The 20,372-nt window shown below is 45.9% G+C and overlaps 1 long non-coding RNA gene across 1 annotated transcript in view; it reads right to left on the reverse strand.

The window, feature by feature from the left end:
- Positions 1-20,372, reverse strand: part of LOC120606749 (uncharacterized) — a 154,989-nt gene that overhangs the window by 40,911 nt on the left and 93,706 nt on the right. Inside the window, exon 3 of the long non-coding RNA XR_005653962.1 lies at positions 7,389-7,552. This is a non-coding gene — a long non-coding RNA (uncharacterized LOC120606749). The remainder of the gene's footprint in view (positions 1-7,388; positions 7,553-20,372) is intronic.

Here is a 20,372-nt window from a genome sequence, read left to right on the forward strand (position 1 = left end):
CAGTGCTGGCGTCGTCTCATCTCGAGAATTTTTTTTCCGTTCCTTCTCCTCTCGCGGTGTTCAGCCCAAACTCGTTTCTCGAAGTGGAGACGCATTGGACCTAGAATCAAAGGAGAATCTCACCGAGGCTATCGACAGGGTGCGTTGGTCTGAAAAGTCTCAAAGCTGCCTCCTTCTCTTACACGATCACGTCTCCACGACCCTCCGTGTGTGTTCCTGGGGGGTGTGCGGACCTGGAAATGTGGCATCTGTATGGCTTTCCTTAGGGAAGATCGAAATTGAAACTGCCCCATTGCTCGACTTAAAAAAAAAAAAAAAAGCTTCCGAGAGTCTGCAACGTCCCCGGGCAACATCGGACAGACATTAAATTATGATTTCGAAGGAAACACGAGTATTCTTTAGCTCATTTACCCTTTGAGGATCCTTGCTCCTCAGCTGGACGAAGCCTCCGGCTCCTGCCCTCAAACACTGTGAACTTCCTCTGTACACGTGTGCTGGACAAAACTCACAGGTGTCTGTTTTCCACCCAGCCTAGCAACGGCATCGAGTGATGGTGATCAACCCCACGTGCCCGACGAATCAGACCCTCGGCGTGAGTAGCTGGGGAATGTTCGTTCTGCTTTCTCACACTTGCTCACATCCAGGGCCACCTCTAGTTTATTTTAAAAGGGAAACAGCCATTCTCACGCTCACTCTGGGGACTTTCTGGAGAGATGGGTCAATGCAGGAAGATCTCTAAAAACATATCTCAACCCCTAAGGTGCATGCGGATCTCCCGCAGATCTTATTAAAATGCGGGTCTGACTCAGCACGTCTGAGGCGGGCCCCGAGACTCTACGCTTCCCCCTTGGCCGTTTACCAAGAGGACTCTGCAGCTGCTGGTCTGGGGACCACGTCGGAGTAGCAAGATTCTGAAGCAGTTCTCTGAGGAAGCATTGGCAGAAAACTTCGAGGTCCCTGACAGATATTTTCTCATTTTTAAGAGTATCTCCTGAATGTCAGGAGTATTTGGGGTAAAGCGTTAGAATCCACTGTAAACCAGCTTCCAGGTTCAGACTGCCTCGGAGGGAGCAACCAGTTTGCAATCAAGCTTCAGAGTCCGTGGGCACCAGTGTGGAGGAAGTTGGAGTCGAAGCCAGAAAGCTGAAGACTCTTCTTCCCTGTGTTAATTCGTTAATTCTCTCGTGGCTGCTGTAATAAACTGCCACAAACGTACTAGCTTAAAACAATATAATAGTATCATTTTACAGGTGCGGGAAGTCTGAATAGGGGTTTTCTGGACTCGAATCAAGGTGTCAGGAGCAGCTAGGTTTGTTCTGGAGACTCTAAGGGAGAATCCATGTTTTGCCTGCTCCGGCTTCTCGAGGCCACTCGCATTCCTTGGCTTGTGGCCCCCTCCTCCATCTGCAAAGCCAACTGTGCAGTTTATTAAAGAGAGAGAGAGATCTTCAAATCTGCTTCCGATACTTCCGCCTCCCTCTCAGAACCTCCCCATCTCAAGAGAATTACATTGACGAAGACCCTTTTTTCACGTAAGGTAACATTGTCACGTGTTTCAGAGATTTTCAGGACATCTCAGGACGTGGACATCTTTAGCGAGCCGTTGTTTTACCTACTGCACCTTATATCCATTCGTGAATCCAGGAGGGTTAATCCCACTAGACAGAGTTGAGGCATGGATAGCTTCTCCAAGAGGTAGCTTTCAGACTCTGATTTCAGGGGTGCTAGAACTATCCTTCTCCAAAGCTAGAAACTCGCAGAGACCTACTTATCTGGTTTAAGTTGTGTGGTAGGTGACACTTTGCAAAGATGACGAGGACGACGCCTCCCATCGCGTGTGCCCTTATAGTGTGTGATCTTGCCACCCTCCCATCCGGAAGTAGGGTCGATGCTTTCCCCCTGGCTTGAATCTTGAGCTAGGACTACTTTTGACCAACACAGTCCAATGGAGTATGCCCGAAGTGAAACGCTGTGACTTGGGAGGTTAGGTTATAAGAAGCAATCCAGCTTCCATCTTATCTGCTGGCTTACTCATGTGGAACCCTGTAACGCCATGTAAGAAGTCCCACAAGCCCTGAGGCGGCCAGACCGTGAGAAAGCCCAGGCCACACCGAGAGGCCACATATAGGTGCTAAGTGAAGGCATTTAAAAAGTGCCAGCTATGGGCATTAAACTCTTCCCAGCTAAGACTTCAGGCATCTTGGAGCAGAGACAAACTATCTGCACTGTCCTCTGTCCCAATCCTGACTCACAGAATCTGTTACATAGGAAAATGGCTGTTTTATACCACTAAATCTTAGGATACTCTGTTACACAGCAAAGACAACTGGAACAGAGTGCATTTCGTTGGAATACAATTATGGAAAATACAGGAAACAATCTAGAGTGTAGAGCATTCATTCGTTCGTTCATTCACTCCCTCCTATACGCATTCGTTGACACATGCGTGCTCTCGTAACTTTTTCCTGTATTTATTAAAAAGTGTATCAAGTTCTCACTATGTGCTAAGAACTGAAAATGCAGACATAAATATGATCATCCTTCAGGAGTTCATTTTGGCAGTGGAAATTCATTGATACCTTTAATAGAGATTTACTGAGTGGCTGGAACATGCCAAGAATTATTCTAGACCGGGGGTCAGCAAATAGTAGCCTACAGATCAAATTCTGCCCTCTACCTGTTTTGTCTAAATCCAGGAACACCTATCGGTTTGCATATCGCCTGTGGGGGAGATGGCTTCTAGCTACGAGGCACTATTGCAGCAAGCTTCACAGAAGAACTGAGTGGAGAAGGGAGAGTAGGAATTGCCTCATAAGAGGTGTTCAGAAAACTCTCAGGAAACTGAGGAAGGTTGAGTTCACCTTAAGAGTATTGGGTGCATCGAGTAAGGTCGTGTGGCATGAAGCAAGGTCAAGCCTGTGGCCCTGAGGCACAGGACAGGGATTATATTTCAGGAGGAGACAGACTAACCCATGGTTCCCTTCTGGGAATAGGACTCTCCCAGGTTCGACATGGCATTGGGAATGAACTTGGCGTGGGGTTCCAGAGAGGTTCCTGCGAGAATGAGGGAAAGATGGAAAAGCTCAAAGCAGATACTGATGGGTCAACCACTTGTTCGGGGTTCGAATCCCAGCTCTACCATCGACTGAGCTGAGTGACTTTGCAATGGTTACTCAACCTCTCTGTGCCTCGGTTTCATTATCTCTCAAGTAAGACTAGCATCAGTGCTGTCGAGGGAATTAAATGAGATGGTATAGATGTCGATGCTTAGAACAGTGTCTGGCGGTCACGAGCTCTCAGTAAAGGTTGGCGGGTACTTTCATTATCTGTGCATATGCAAGTCCTGACCCACCAAAGTTCAAGTTCACTGCTCCCTCCCTCTCTGCTCAGCTGCTTGCTGAGCACCAACTTGTCACACCTGCAGATCTGTGCTTCTCTGAGGCTGGCCTGAACCTTGGGAAGCTAAAGCCAGAATTAACAATGGGTGAAGAACTCCCCACCCCCAGCAGAGGAGAAGCGTTAGGTACTCCGCCAGGCTTACTGAGGACTTCGCGTATTCCAGTTACGATGTCGGGACCTGGGGACGTGACCCCCACGCTGAGCAAGTGATCAGTCTGAACTCTAGAGGAAAATGCTCAACAACTTTGAAATGAGAGCCTCTCCCGGGAGTAAACCCATGAGGTTGCAGGAGCACAGAGGACAGACGTGCACCCCACCTGGGGTACGTTTTGGTAGACGTTCCCAAGAAAACTCCCCTTTGGGGTCTTCAGCATGTGGCTTCCAAGAGACCTCAGGAATAAGGCCAAGAGACAGAGAATCATGAAACACTTCTATGGGCGTTTTGATTTAAGCACAGAAGCAGCACTGGAATGTGCCTGATGTTAAAGGACTATTTGGTGAGGACCAGGGTGAGCCGGGTGGAAAATGCTGGGCCTCTCTTGATGAGAGCCACAGCCCACTACACGTGTCCTGGTAAAAGCCGCAGTCCTCTGGCCTCGGCGGGGGACAGTCTGACAGACGGGACATCCACACGCTGTGCCATTGCTGACATACCTCCTGGACCCACTCGGCCTCTGCTGTCTGCATTTGCTTCCTGTGGCTGCCTAACGAATTACTACGACTGGAGGCTGAAAACAGCAGAAGTTGATCCCCTCCCAGTGCTGCAGTTCAGAAGTTCGACATCGAGGGGTCAGCAGGATCGATTCTTTCGGAAGGATCTGGGGGAGGATTCGTGCCACGGTTTTCTTCCAGCTTCTGGTGGCTGCCAGCGATCCTTGGCGTTCCTTGGCTCGCACGTGGGTCACTCCGATCTCTGTCCCCTTCTTCACGTCTCCTTCCCTGTGCGTCTTCTCCCCTTGTCTTATAAAGACGCTTGTCACTGGAATGAGATCCCACCTGAATCCAGGATGATGTCCTCTCAAGGTCTTAGTTACGGCTGCAAAGACCCTTTTTCCAAACGAGGTCACATCGCGGTTCTAGATGGACATATCTTATTGGGGGGCCACCATTCGACTCACTACACTGTCCCTTCCCTACCAAATGGAAGAGACCTCGCCATCCTCAGGCACCCACAAGCTCTGGGACGACGTTCCCAGGTGCCTCCTCTCATCTGTCAGCAGCATCGGGATGTCCCTGGACAGGCCCTCCTCTTCCGTGGGCTGGAATCTGATTCAGCAGCTGTACCATCCACCTGGACCCTCTGTGGCCTTGGCCCCCAACATGGGGGCCACCAATACCTCCCGCTGGGTGGATTTTCACAGCCTTGTAAGTGCTTTCTGTGCTTCCGCTCTTATGCCCTCATGGACCAGTCTCCAGAAAGTGGCCAAAGTGATCTTTCTGCTGAAGGCGAAGATGCGACTGTTATCACGCCCCACCCCTGCCACAAACACACTCATGACTTGCCAATTCCCTTAGGACTCAATCTCCGATTTCCAGTGCAGCCCCATTCGGGGATCCCACCGACCTCTGTACCATTGTCTCAGTCCATCCTCCCCCGATCTCTGTGCTTCAGCCACATCGACCTTTTGACAGGTTTTCAATCGAACGCCTTCCTGCCTCAGGGCCTTTGAACGTGCTGTTCCCGGGGCCTAGAAAATTCTTTTCCCGATTCTTCCCTTGGTGAGCACCTATGGAGTTTTTCAGCAGAAGGAGCTCGCCAGGCTCCCTCATGGAATCAGACACCCCTGTTATTCAGTCAGAAGAGTCTTTTTGAAATCATAGGAAGTAATTTTTCAAAAAACAATCGAATTTATGGAAAACAAGACATAAGCAAGAGACTGCAAACTCAAAAGCACACAGAGCCTAGGCAGAACGGAACGAAGAATATATAAACATACCCACTGCCACATGCATAAAAGGTTATTCGTTCTCCCTAAATTATCCTATATAAACACGCGAGATAATTCGACCACGGATTCTATTAGATTGTATCTAAAATTAAAAATTTCAAACTAGAGACTTAAAATATGCGATTAAAAAAATTTTCTTTCTTCATTGTCATTATATTGATTTTCAGCTGGAAATCTTATACCTTTTCTTCTTCGGATTCCCTCCCATCCACCTCTCTCTATCTATAGTCAACTATCCATCTATCTATTTATTGTGATAAGAACATTTAACAAAACATCTACCCTTTTAGCAAAATTTTAAGTACGCAGTACAGAATCGTTAGCTATAGGCACCGCATTGTGGGTCTCTAGGATTTATTCAGCTTGCAGAAATGAAACTTTATACCCTTTGGCCAACATCATCCCTTCTCCTCCATCACCCAGGCGCCGGCAACCACCATTCTACTCTCTGCTTCTACGACCTGGACCACTTTAGAATTCTGGTATAAGTGGCATCATGTACTATTTGTCCTTCTGTGACTGGCTGAGATGCTCTTTCACGTAGCATAATGTCTTCTGTGTCCATCCGTGTTATCACAACGGGCAGGATTTCCTTCTTTCTAACGGCTAACATCCCACTGGATAGAAACCCCACTTCTTCATTATCCATCCGCCCGGCGATGGACATGTCGGTTGCCTCCACATCTTGGCTGTTGTGAATGACGCTGGACTGAATAGGAAAATGCCAATAATCTTTCTGAGATCCTGATTTCAGTTTCTTTGGTTAAACCCCTCGTGTTGATTTTTTGAGGAACCTCCACACTGTTTTCCATACCGACTGCATCAATTTAAACCCCCACCGACAACACACCAGGGTTCCGTTTTCTCCACACCCTCACTAACACGTCTCTATTTTTTTTTTTTTTATAATAAACATCCTAACGGGGGTGAGGTGATATCTCATGCGGTTTTGATTGGCCTTTCGCTAATGATCCGTGATGCCGAGCACCTTCTCATGGACCCGTGGGCCGTTCATCTCTCTCCTTTGGAAAAATGTCTGTTCAGTTCCTTTGCTCATTCTTTCATTGAGTTATTTGTTTCATTGTTGCTGGGTTGTAGGAGTTCCTTGTATACTCTGGCTGTTTACCTTTGATCAGATATATGGTTTACAAATATCTTCTTCCAGGATGACTTTAACTTTGTTGATTGCTGGCTGTGTGAGAAACTTTTTAGGTCGATGTAATCTCACTTGTCTGTGTTTCCTTCTGTTGCCTATGCTTGCTCTTGGCATTACATGCAAGAAAGCTCTGCCAAGGCCAATTTTCCAAGTATTTTCTTCTAGGAATTTTAATTTCTAGCTATTCCACTTCTAGGTATCTACCTAACAGAAGTGAAGGCACCAAGCGCCAGGAAAAAGAATATTCATGGTGACGCTCGTCACAATAACCCCAACTCCAATGTCCATCAGCGGTGGAATCAATCAATAATTCGTGATAGAATTGTACGAAGAAATGATAGTCAATAATAAACAAGCAGCTTCACGGAGTACAGAGACAAACAAACTCAGGACAGTCTTGAGTAAAAGAAACCAGCTACAAAAGAATCATTTCATTTATGTAAAGTTCAGAAATAGGCAAAACAAACAAACAAACAAACAAACAACTCACCTTTGGTGTTAAAAATCAAGATAGGGGTTACTTTTGGAAAGGGGGTAAAATATAATGATTGGGAGGGCGCACGGGGAGACTTCTGGGGGGCTGGCAATGTTCCATTCCTTGGCCTGGGTGTCGTGAGATGGCTGTTTACCTTGCGATTTATTTCACTGAGCTGTTCGTTTAAGTTTTGTGGATACGTTTCCCCAATGATACAGTATAGTTCGCGAAAAGTTTTTTGTTTTTTGTTTTTTTTTAATCAGAAGGCCCCATCACCGCTGCCACCCTATTTCAATGGGCTACGCCCTCCCCGCAGCCAATGCTGGGAGGGTTATTTGCCTGAGCTTTGGGGAGAATTAGCGCTCTGAAGCCCCTCTCTTAAGGCCCAGCCTCCCCGATACCTCGATACCTCCGGTTGGCCTCAGGCCAGCTGCCTCGACTCCTGGGGTCCTTTGTGCTCCTCGGGTGGAAGTGTTTTCCCAGCATGCTTCGGTCCCCTCAGTCAGAGGCCTGGGGGGCCTGGGTTTTGTTTCCTCGGTGACACCCTTCCCTGTGGGCTGCTTCAAATGAATCCTGTTGGAAGACAGAGAAGTGAGGGAGTATTAAAAATGTCAGCAGCAGATCCTGAGCTACACAGCTGGGTAAATAGAGCTGGTAGAGATGTTTTTATTAGTGGCTTTATGGTTATGCTCACTTAAGTGATGGATTTAAGGTGGGGGTGGACCAAAGAAAATGGATGGTTCTCCCATCCATTTCCACACCTGCTCAGACCAAAGCATCCAGCGCCCGAAGCATCAGATCTAGGGGGCTGCCTCAGTTTTGGGGGGGCTCTCACTATTTGAGGAAATTGTATACCTCTCTGCATGACCCCTTTATAAAGAAATTTCCTTTCCAGTGACGGATGCTCGAAGGTCCCTTTTTCTTGGGTTTCTCTAGGAAAGCTTCATCCCCTACCCCCACCTCTGGAAGAAACGATCAGATGGTTTCACTGGCAAAACAGGGTTAGTTTTCAAATGGGAGGTAGGAAACAGGGGAGTCAAGGATGGAAACTCCTCTGATCAAAGGTCACGGTCAATATCCTCACAAGTAACCAGCAGTGAAGGCCATCTCTTCAACTACAAGATCCAGAGTGGTCATTTCATGAGCACTCATGATATAGGTCAGAGAGACCAGAGTTCTAATTCAAGTTTAGCAACTTGTTGGCTACATGATCTTGGAGAAATTACTTAAGCTTCTCTTTTCTCATTTCTAAAATAAAAATAAACATCTCTCAACATCGTTGTGAGGATTAAATGAAGATATACCTATAAAGCACTCAACACAGTCGCAGGCACATAGTAAGCACTGGCTAAGTGTTACACATTATCAGTGTTAGAAGGTGTCTTCCCAACAAAACCATTATCTCAAAGAAATATCTGCACCCCCATGTTCAATGCAGCATTAGTCACAATAGCCAAGGTACGGAAGAAAGCTAAGTGTCGTTCGACAGATGAATGGATCAAGAAGATATCATTACCACACACCATAATAGACACGCACACACATGCACATACGTATTTGCTGCATCACACATGCACACACAATGGACTATTATTCAACCTTAAAAAAAGGAAGGAAATCTTGTCATGTGCAACAGCATGGATGAATCTGGGGGGCATTATGATAAGTGAAATAAGCCAGACAGAGAAAGACCAATAAACACTGCACGGTAGCACTTGCATGTAGAATCTAAAAGAGGAGGAGAAGGAAGAGGAAGAAGAGGAAGAGGATGCCAAGTGGTTCTGCCTCAAGGTCAAACAGCTTGTCGTTTGAAACTACATCTGTCTGAACCATGTTACTTGATTTCAGAGTCAATGTTCTCATTAACCTTATACCTATTGAATCCCCTATAAATAGATAGATGATAGATGATGATAGATTAGAAAGCTAGCTAGCTAGCTAGCTAGCTAGCTAGATAGATAGATAGATAGATGATAGACATAGAGTAGGTAGAGAGATACAATAGGTAGGTAGATGATACATATATGATAGCTAGATAGACAGACAAACAGACACACCAGCAGGCAGGCAGCCAGGCAGAGATACCAACACTAAGTTCAACGAATTCCCAAGGGACTGCAGGACCTACTCTCTGAGCCTACTCTCTCAGAGAAAGAGGAGAATTCTCGGGAACCTAAAAGGACACAAATGCCCCTGAGATAGCCACCTAAGAACACTGACAAAAGCCTCCTAGGTTCTATCTACAGGATGCTGAACCACCAGCTCCTTCTAAATATTTGGATGATGGACTACCATTTATTGTCCAACTTCTCTTCCATTTGTTTGATAAACACAGCTGGCTTGAAAATTAGTAGAGGAATCTAAATGCAGGGAGAGCCCTTACAGATTTTCTCATCCAAATCCCCTCTTTACACAAATGAAGGGAAATATGTGCCCGCGGAAGAAGGAGTTGGCAAAGTTACCCACCAAGTGGCTTTGGCATCCTCATCAACATGACTTGAATAAAATCTATCTTGACTTTAGTAAGAGGTATCTTAGGGTCAAATATAGCACCTCCAGGAGAAATCTTACATGGATCTTTACACTGCTGGCTGTGGTGGATAGGTGTTAGTGACGACCGAGGTGTCTATCTCTAGGAGAACGATACAGTGGGAAGTGTGCACTATGGAGACACACACACACACACACACACACACAAAATATACACATATAGATTTAATACATTCACACAGCAACAGGAAGAGTTTTAAAAACATGATGTTGAGCAAAAAAAAATTAAGCAACAATCAGAATTATAGCCCATGGACTTTTTTGTGTAAAATTAAGTTCCTCCACAGAAACTACGTGTTTTTAAAGGAAAAATATTTAAGGGCGTATTTTAGAGATGTGAAAGTGGATGCCTTCGGATGCTTTTAGTGAGAAAGGGAGATAAGAGTGGAGATTGGGATGAAGAGGAAAAATACACCCATGTGATACAGTCCACGCCACGCCATGCAGTGCAACACAACGTAGAAACTCAGGTGACAGGTTCTCGAAGGAGGAGCAGAGTTTCCTCTACTCCGCAGATGAGGTACAAAGAAATCCCTCCCAAGTTTCAGTCCAGCGGATCGTGGGAAATACCAGGAATTCTTCGGCTGTACACGACCCTCCCGTTTTTGGCCAAAGGTCCGTTGAGCAGGGTCGAGGGGTGAAAGAAGCATGTCCTTTAATAATTCTGTTTTCATCAGCACTAATGGGCTTGAGCCACACATGAAATACGGTGCCAGTTTCACCTTTCAGGACGTGGGGGCCATGGTCTCCCTTCCCATGTCCAGGGGATTTACATCTCAGCGGGCAGGCATGCTGTGGTCAGCCGGGGAGATCATCTTTCGGAAATGACGGATGGATTTCCATCTTCCCAAAGTGGGGGACTTTCTTCGGCCATCAGACATGCTTTCGGGACGGCACCATCCACCACCCAGGGAGGGGAAAAGTCCCTTCCATGTCTAGAACTGTTTCTACTTTGTAAAGTGCTCTCAGGATTATCATGTGGGATGTGGATGGCTTAAGAATCATTATCCTTATATAAAGAAAGTAAAAAGGTGGGGAGAGGGGCGCTGTGGTGGCATTCAGTGATATGCCCCAAATCACACATATGCTTTTTGAATCCTATCTTAAAATATAACCTTTCTCATGTAATATCTGTACTACTACTGCAATAATATCATTGATGAATTGATTGCCATGTGCGAAATACTTTACATAAAGGGTGTCATTGAATTATTTTATGTGCAACATACTATTTTATTTATTTTACAGATAAGGAAATTGATGTATGGAGAGGCCACGTAACTTACATAGGGTAACACAGCTAACATGCGGCAGGCCTAATACTTGAATCCTGCTGCTCAGTTCCAGAGTCGTTATCCGTAATCGTTCTATTTTGCTACCGACATCCATAAAACCAGTTTGTCTTCTACCATCTTCTTGAGCTACAAGCATCTCATTACTTTGTTCATGGATTCGCTAAGTATTTATTGAATACCTGTTATGTGCCAGATACTGTGCTAGGACCTTCGGTGGAGGGATACAAGATGAATGGCAGGGGGAAAGAATCGAAATTGCGAATTCCAGATTCGACACCATTTAAGCCCAGAAAACAGAGGCTGAAACAAACATGTATGTGTTAGCACTGGGTTGGACAAGTGCAATCTCGGGGGGCAAGTGAGGGATGGAGGACTGGAACGGGGAGAGAAAGGAAGCCAACAGAAGAATGTGTTGCCATTGAATAGGCCACCATGAAGCTGCAGGACTGTCTGAGAAGTCACATAAAATGGACCTTAGGCCCATCTGTTTGCGAGGAGGAAGAGGAAGGCTCTGTCCCACGCCTGCGTCCCCCGCTGATCAAAGGACCACCGAAACCCTCTGTCACGGGTTCGATTCCCAGCGCTTCCAGGATAATGAGTTGGGTGATGAGTTGGTTCTCTTCCGGGTCTCATACTGTGACGTCCAAAGAAAAAACCTGGGGCCAGAAGTGAGAGGTCCACAGAGCAGGCCTGGAGTGAAGCTCTGTGCATTGCGCCTGCATGAAATGTAGTCGGGCCCCGTATAGAACCTAACACCAAGTGGCGGCTGGAATCAAGGACAGGCGAGGGAAGGGGATTAGAGGTCTCCACATCAACTGCTTACCAACTGAGTTCAAGAGGCAAAGAGTAAATATGAATAATAATTATAGATCTAACCATGCTATTATGAACATGGCACCTGTCACAGAGGACAAATACACTGCAGGCTCTATATATGTGCATATTACACAGTGTTTTCACACCTGTAGACAACTCACCAATCTTCATCATGATCACATGAACCAAGAATGGAGAAGGGTATGTTTTCATTTATGGATGAGGAACTGAGCCTGAGTGGTGAAGTCGGTTGCTAGGGTTACCCAGACAGAGTGTGATGGATGAGCTGGGATTCAAACTCAGATCTCCGATGCCAAGGCTATTTCCCCAATATCTGTGAAAATTTCTAATTCTCTCCCTATCCTGTTTCAGGAAAAGACAGCTGGGTGGGAGGAAGAACAGCTGCCTTCAGCCTCATAAAAGATGAGTTTCTTGCCCCCCACTGCTACAGGAAGAAGGGAACGAATCCTTTGGTTCTAACCAGAAATAAAGAAAACTTAGCTAAAGTACGGGGGGCAATGTTTCCCCAGTTTCCTTCAGATATAGACAATCTGTTCAGATACACATCGTCAGTTACCACATGTTCGACTCTGGGTGAATTCCTTTCCTCCATGCCTCAGTTTCCTTATCTATGAAATGGCAATGCTCTCTCCCTCCAGGATGTATAAAAATCTCACCTCATGCCATTTTCCTTCTGAAAAGCCTTCAGTGGTTGCATTCAAGGGCATCTAAAATATGATCTTTTCTCCCTCTCCATTCATAGTCACAACCTATATGCTGCTCCAGGGGCACACACTGCAATTTTCTGCTTCCAGGCTTCTTGTGCCGTTCTTCCCACCGAGACTACTCTCTCCTCCCCACTCATTCATCCATTCATTCGTCCATCTATTTGTCCATTCATTCGTCCATTCATTCAGTGATACTCAAAGCCATTCCTCGGCCAGGCCCATGAACCATCCGTAGGATTACAACAGTTAACTTAGCAAGTTAGGTACCAACCCTAAGGCATTGCCCTCTGATTTAGGGCAGGCAAATAGGGTTTATCTTGAGAGTCAATTCCAGTTCATCGTAGCTGATTGGGCTGCTAGTAGTCACGTACTGAGGTGGATTCTAGGACCACCTCTGGGTTCAGTCGTGAAGTCTGCTTAGGTGGATTATGGATGTCTACCAGGGGCAGAGGACATGGAGTAGGAACATTCTGTTTGCCGGTCCTAGTCAAGGGGCAATCTGACACACCCTTTGGGGCCCTTCTCCAGTATCAAAATTAACCATCTTTATCTATTCCCGCTCCAAGCCAGATGTACATTGTCTCTCCATCAGGCACCACCAGTACCTTGCCCCTACCAGAGCACCCGTTTTGGCTTTATGCACTTGATGACGAGAGCCTTGATGTCAGGGGCTGTTTCCTACCCACCCATGCTTCCCTACCACCTAGCGCAGTGCATTGTATCTGCGTGAGAATTATCTTCAGACACTGAAAAGGTTTTCTGGTTTTCTTTGTTGTAATTGTTGTTGGTATTATTGCTGTTAATAATGGTGTTGATGGTGATGCAGGCGGTGCTGGCAAAGGCGTTGACGACATTGGTGGTGGTGTTGGTGGGCTGAAGCTGCTGCTCGTAGTGGCGATAGTATTGTTGCTGTTGGTGCTGACGGTGGTGCAGTTGTTGTTGGTGGTGGTTTGGTGATATTGCTGTTGCTGCTGCTGGTGTTGTTGATGGTTGTGTTGCTACTGTTGAAGACGATGGTGTTGCAATTATTGTTGCTGCTGCTGGCGGTAGTCATGGTGGCAGTGTTTTAATAGTAGCGGGTTTTTTCTCCACTTTCACATAAATTGATTGGAATATACTGTCATCTTGCATTAGAGGCACTGACCGCATGAATCTCAAATGATTTCCTCCAGCCCATGAATCCATAGCTCGCCAACATGCCAGTGCCTTTCCCAGGGAGCTCAATGTGCAGGCAATTCACAACTCAAAGAGGTATAGAGAGTAGTTATAAAAATATATTCCTAGGTGTTCGCATTATTTGTTCACTGTGTTTTCTGTGTGCTTGAATTATTTCATGGCCAAAAGAAAAAGACGAAGAAGAAAAAGCGTGTGGTAAAAACATTGGGGACACCGAAGATTCTCCTTGCAGCGAGCTTAAAAGGATCCACAGAAAAGGTGAGACGCGAACTGAGCCTTGAATAAAATGGGGATACGCATGCCCGTCTGACGGGGTGGGTGGGGGAGAGGGTACGCCAGGCAGAGCGAGCAGCCCAACGAAGGCACGTGGCATGAAACGGCGTCCCACAGTCGTGAACACGTGGGACCTCTTCTAGGCTCGTTACTTCCCTTCCCCGCTCCTCAGTGTCCTTGTCTTTAAAATGGGGCTAGGACACGTGCATCATGAGTGAGGTCTGTAAGTGGCTTATTTGCTACCATATTCCTCAGTGCCCAGGACAGAGCTTGGTCTATAGTAGGCACTCAATAAATAGTTGTCAAGAGAAGGAAGGAAAGCGGGAGGAAGGGAGGTTTGAAGGGAAGGGATGGGAAGAAGGGAAGGAAGGACTAAAGAAAGAATGAATAAAGAAGTGACTAGGTAAAGGACACCTAAGAGCTCACAGGGCGTGTCCCAAATCGGTTCCCTTAAAGCAGCGGTCCCCAACATTTTTTGGCACCAGGGACCGGTGCTCCTATGAGAATCTAACGCCTGATGATCCGAGAGGGAGCTCAGGCGGTGATGCTGGCGCTGGGGAGCGGCTGCAAATCCAGATGAAGCTTCGCTCTCCAGCCTGATGCTCACCTTCTGCTGTGTGGCCTGGTTGGGGGTCCCCGCCTTAAAGGCCCGCTCATCCAGTTGACTCAATCTGCTTCACGTGCACTCTTTGAGGGAGCTCCCCGTCACCCCAGCAGCATCCTTTCTTTCTCCACATTTCTCCCTTGATCCCCCTCCTCCCTCTCACCCCCCACCCACTCCTGCCCTGGCCTCCCGCCTCCCATGTGAGAGGTTAAAAACAACAGCCAAGCTGGCATTTACTGACTGTCAAACACCTCTTCAAGAGTTTCCTCAGAACAAACAGACTCTGCCGACTTTCTGTTTGTTTTCTTCCTTCTTCTACGCTGCTGAGCTGTCCCTGGCATTGTGCAAGAGGTCAGATGGAGGGACTGTCAACAGCTCCCTAATGTAGGCTCCTACCCCAGAAAGGGGGTCCGGGGTTTTATGGGCCTATGCGCCTGGGCCAGGTTTACACACACACACACACACACACACACACACACACACACACACACTGTTGCTGTTTGTTTTCTCTGACAAGTCTGGCATTCCCCCACGAGAGAGGGGAAGCCTGAAACACAGAAGGCCTCCTTCCCTAATTGGACATGAAAAACAGTTTGGATAAATGGAGACATGTCACCCCAACTGTGTAATCCCTTCCTGGAGAGCAGGAAGGCTGAAGGCGTTACGGAATTTTTTTTTTTTTTTTACTTTGTTTTTAAATTTCAAAAGTTTTGCGGTAAAACGTCCATGTTTTTTTTTATACCATAAAAGCCAAAAGTCCCTAACAAAACCTTTAATTCCACACACCAAAGTAAATAATGACGGTTTGTCGTTTTATCGTGCGTCCATTTATTCATTCGGCAAATATTTATTAAACGCCTACTCTGTGCCAGACACGGCTCCGGATTTGAGGGACGCGGTAGTGAAGAAAGGCGGACGCTGGATCTCCCCGAAAGTTTCTCCATGCAGCCCCTCCCCACACAAAGCAACGATCTTTATAAACAGGGCGGAGATGCGGTCACATCTGTGTCCGTTCGCATCGCCCTCACGGAGGGACTCTACAGACAGACTGTTCTGAAGCTTAATTTTCTGTATTTAAAAATATATCTTGACCTCTTTTCCATATCAACCCATAAACTTCTACCTTACGGATCTCAAAAGCTGCACAGTGCCCTATTGTTTGAATGTGCCATAACGTATTTAAGCAGTTCCCTCTAGCTGGACAGCTGGACTGCTTCCAAGCTGCGTACTAGAAGGGAGACTGCTAGACAAGGAAAAGAGTTGAAAACATGACAGATATTGCAAAACGGGCTACGGATTTCGAAAAGCGAAGGACTAACTTGACATCGTCTCTCAGTTTCACGTACTCTGTCCATCTCACCTTAAAAGTAAAGGAACTTGTCCCAGGACACTCAGGAATTGGCAGCCTTACTGACATTTACTTGGCATAAACCTATGCTCCACCTTAAGAAACGCTAATTTTCACCTGCCTTTCTGGGTGGTAATTATCCAGTTATGTGTTGATTTCTGCCATAAGATTACGTGCTTCTGAAAAGCCAGGGTCTTATTTCCCTAGTACCTAACATAAGACGATGATGGGACAGATTACGCACTCAGTTAAAGCTTGTTGAAAAAATAATTAATTCAAGAATATAAGGAAAAAAATGAATGAATGACTGAATGGTTGGACGCATAAACAGAAAGTTGGATAGATAGACAGATGGAAAGATACATGAAATTATGGAGGAATGGATGAGTGATTGCATGGATGAATGGGTGAATCAATGAATAAATCAATGTATGGTAAGTGAAGAAGTAAAGGACTACATGTATAAATAAAAAGGGAGGATGAATAGATGGATGATGACCAATAGCCAAATTTACATGATTAACATATAATAAAGATGCTTAATTAGAACACTAATACATTGGTTATTGAATAATTCCCCCATAAGACTCCTTTTCATTAGCTCCTTGGGTGCATTCAACATTTTAATTCAATTTGCACTCTTCTTGTGAGAAGCACGCCAGATGTGATGAGACCATCCAGCTGTAAATGCCTCCAGATCTTGGTGCTTCATGCACCGTGGGAGTCCAACGGATATTAGTTAATGAAGGTGATGGATAAGAAGGAAGAAGTTACATGCCTACTAGAGTCAGATGTGCCACGTGAAGCCCAACATCTAGAACCGAAGGGACTCCATGACAGGAGCACCGTGGGCCTGGAAAATCACTGCCTAGAACTGTGCCCTTCATGAATATACTTCCTCTGCCCAGAGTGTTTAAATGTCCAAGCCATTACCAAGGAATTCAAAGGCCCCACCTGTCTCTATAGGTGGCACCTAGAGACATCTTTCCAAAAGCAACAGAGATTAACCAGTCACTCCACTTTGGATCAATGCATCACCAAGTTTCTGCCCCAGCTTGTCTGTCAAGCCCTTTTGACCTGACCAGGAGCCTCTGGGTCTCCTGATCCCTTGCCCCAGTCCTCAAAGGCCGTCAGATAAACAAACTACCTTGGGAGCCATCAGCACACCTTCCAAGGCAAACAAGCTTTGATCCTAGTGGGGTCAGCAGCCAGGAGGGTAAGGCCATCAAGCCAGTGATGGACAGCAATGTGCCCACTGCATCTGAAAGGAGAGACGCGAGCAGTATAAAGTACCTACTGTGTGCCAGGTATTAGGTTGGGCTCTGTACAAGGTCCTGTTTTATCCTAAGAGGTAGGGAGCAATTTTCAGAAGAGAAAGCTGAGGCTCAGAGAGATGAAGTGGCTCGCCCAAGGTCACACAGCTAGCGAATAGCAGAGTGAAGATTCGATGTCGGATTTACATTTTGCAAAGCCGTTTTAAAAAATATATTTCAACTAGTGCATGAAAGGGTACACAATAGGAACTGTCCCTCAGTTCAGTGTCCTCATCATGGAAAATCCTAAATATTAGGATCTATAAATGTACTTTTAGTCAAAATAAGAAATGTGTCAGAGAAGGGGGGCTTCTATATGCTATAGCCTGGTGGGAACGAGGGAGAGAAAACTGATCTTTCTTGAATGTCTCTAAGGACCAGGGGAGGTACAATGTGGAGCCCGAGTTCACCCAGGACCTGCTCTCGTGAAGCATTCAGTCGAGCAAGAAAAAGAGACATCACGCGAGGGCTTACACAAATAAATCTGAGACTGCAAACAGTGAAGGGACATTCCCGAGGTCACTGCTGGTACCTAACAGGGATCCTGCCCGCATCAGGATTTCAAGTAGGGTTTCAAGGAGGGCTTCCAGGAGGAAGTGACATTTGAGTTGAGACTGGAGACACAAGTAGACGTTGGTCATAAATATTAAAAAGATACTTACAGATAACTTTAATGACATGGGAAAATATTCCAGGATATATGTCGAAGGGCACATTTTGTAATAGCGTGATCTTAACCATGAGGAAAGCACGACTAGAAGAGAAATATCCTACGGCATTGAACGGCTGTGACGTGGTGTTCTTGGATGCCGAGGTCTACGTACCATCCCCAAAGGAGGTGTACGAAGATACAACTACACAAGGACCACGTATAGTTTGGAGTGCTGAATTGATACTCGATACATATTAGATTAATTAATGAGTGAATGAATGAACTGTTTTAAGACAGCACTCAATATTTTCAAAAGAGATAACCACACTCACCATTTCCCCAGCAAACTCTCTAAACCCCACTCTTTGGAGGAATTCCTCCTTGGACAAGTTCAACCGGCAAGTTCACATAGATCTTATTAAAATAGCAGAAAATACCACCTGTGCCTCAGGTAAAAGAACACCTGTGCCTTGGATAAAAGAAGGGACACTGGGGCTCATTAATAGGAAGCCTTGAAGAATTTCTAGGGTCTCCAGTCTCCTGGCCTGCAGCTTCCAGGCAGCATGTCCCCAACGGTGACAGGAGAGATGGGGGACACAAGCCAAGAGCACCCTTTCTTTCAGCCCTAGGGTTCTGTCCTGGGCTCAGCAGACAATGATGTGAGTGAAGAGTCTGGTTGTTAGTGGGCACCCCAACTTGTTAGTCCAGTCCAAGTCTGATATATTCATTATCTCTAGAAACTTCTTTTCTATGTTCTTTTCCATAAAACATTTATGTGCCTGGCTCAGTGCTAGGTGCTTGGGAATAATGCTGAAGACATGGCCCTTGCCCTCAAGCACCTCTGCTGAGGATAGATAATTATTTTTGGAAAGATCATTTAAATATACTATAGTAAGTACAATTCATTTTTCAGGCATCCTCTCACAAATTATCTCTAAACACAGGTAAAGAGTCACCACTCTATTGAGCTGAAAATACAGTCTGCAATTAATTCTTCAGACACATCTCATAAATGATCTCTAAACACACATGAAAAGAGTAAAGTCATCACTTTATTTAATTAAATTGAGATGTAAAAATGCTTGGCACATGGTAGGTACTCAATAAATACTGAATGACTAAGTGTTCAAACACTTAGTCAATGAATGAATATGGAATAAATAAATCGAATGAACTAACCGTCTAGGACAGAGTCTGACTACCTGGTAGCTGGTCACTCAAGCCACTGTCTTTTCTTCTTTGGTCAATAGCCAGACTATATTTCCCAGCTTTCCTTGCAGTTAGGTGTAGTCACATGATAGAGTTCTAGCCAATGAGATATGACAGAAGTGTAACAGCACATCTAGGCCGGGCCCATACGCATTACCCATGATGCTTCTCTGCCAGCAAAATGGAGAGACTAAGGTCTAGAGGAGGCTAGAATCACAAGATAGAAGGAAGCCGGGTCCTCAACTGACCACCTGGGAGACATCTCACCAATGAGGAGCATCTGACTGGCTTTTAGTGTGAGAGGGATAAACGTCCATTGTGTAAAGCCACTGAAGTCCCTGAAGCCTTGGGGTTCTTTGTTATAGCAGAGAGCTTATCCTGCCTTATACCACTCAACCGCTCCCTACCCATTGCCAGCTTTCCGGCCCACAGCTAATATACGTGCGAATCAGAAAAAAGCACCGCGTCACAAGCTTATCCTGTCTGTACTCTCTCTCTCCTCTCCATTTCTCATCTAGACTGATATTTCCCCAAACATCAGTCATTCTTGTATTATCTTCACGATTTCTGCAACATCCATAAATGCCTGTCCTAAGATACTTAATGATTCCCTTCGTGCCAACTCACTTCATTGCCAAATACATGTATTTCAAAAGGCAACTTTGTATTTCTGTTGCCATTGGCAATCCAGGGGCCTATCCTCCAAGTAGAAAGTCACCTTGAAAATCAACACAAACACAAAGAAGACAAAATACTGTTGGTAAATTCTAATCCGATAACTCCAGAAGGTTTTTGGGCCAGGTCGGCGTGTCTTTCTGTTTAAGAGGTTAGCAAGTGTCAGAGGGTGTAAAGCAGGAAAAGCACCAAACTTGCATTTGTCACCTGGGGAAATCAAAAGGACTGAGAAGGAACAGAAAGAGAATGTGTTTCACTGTGTGGTTAAATGTTATAATAACGTCCCGTCCATGTATCTCCTTAAAGTCACTCCCAGACTAAGAAACTTTGTCTGGAAGATCTCTAAGCTGGCATGTGAGCAGTCTCTGGGTCCTAAATACACAGTAGGATCAATGACAAGTGGGGAGTCTTTGGGACTTTGTTTCTCGCCCTTTGCGGGTCCCGCCCCACCTCCACCAGCCCCAGCATGCAAGCTTGCAGAGCCTCAGGGGCCTGCCCCATCTTGGTTGTAAAGCCGAGGTGCAACTGCCACCAGATTTCCCAGGCAGAATCAACTTCTCCGTGCATACCCCCGCCCCGCCGATGAGCTCCGAAGTCCCTCTCTTTATACCTTCCCTCCTCTTTGGGCAACGCTTTTTCCCGGGAAACTGGAACTCATCAGATGACAAAGTGGTGTCCTCCAGTAGGCGGGTCCTCTGACCACCACCCCTTCGAGTACCATTCAGGGGGAAAGAAACACATACACACACACATC

Source organism: Pteropus medius, unplaced genomic scaffold (assembly GCF_902729225.1).
Source record: "Pteropus medius unplaced genomic scaffold, Ma_sr-lr_union100, whole genome shotgun sequence".
Taxonomy (NCBI): Eukaryota; Metazoa; Chordata; class Mammalia; order Chiroptera; family Pteropodidae; genus Pteropus; species Pteropus medius.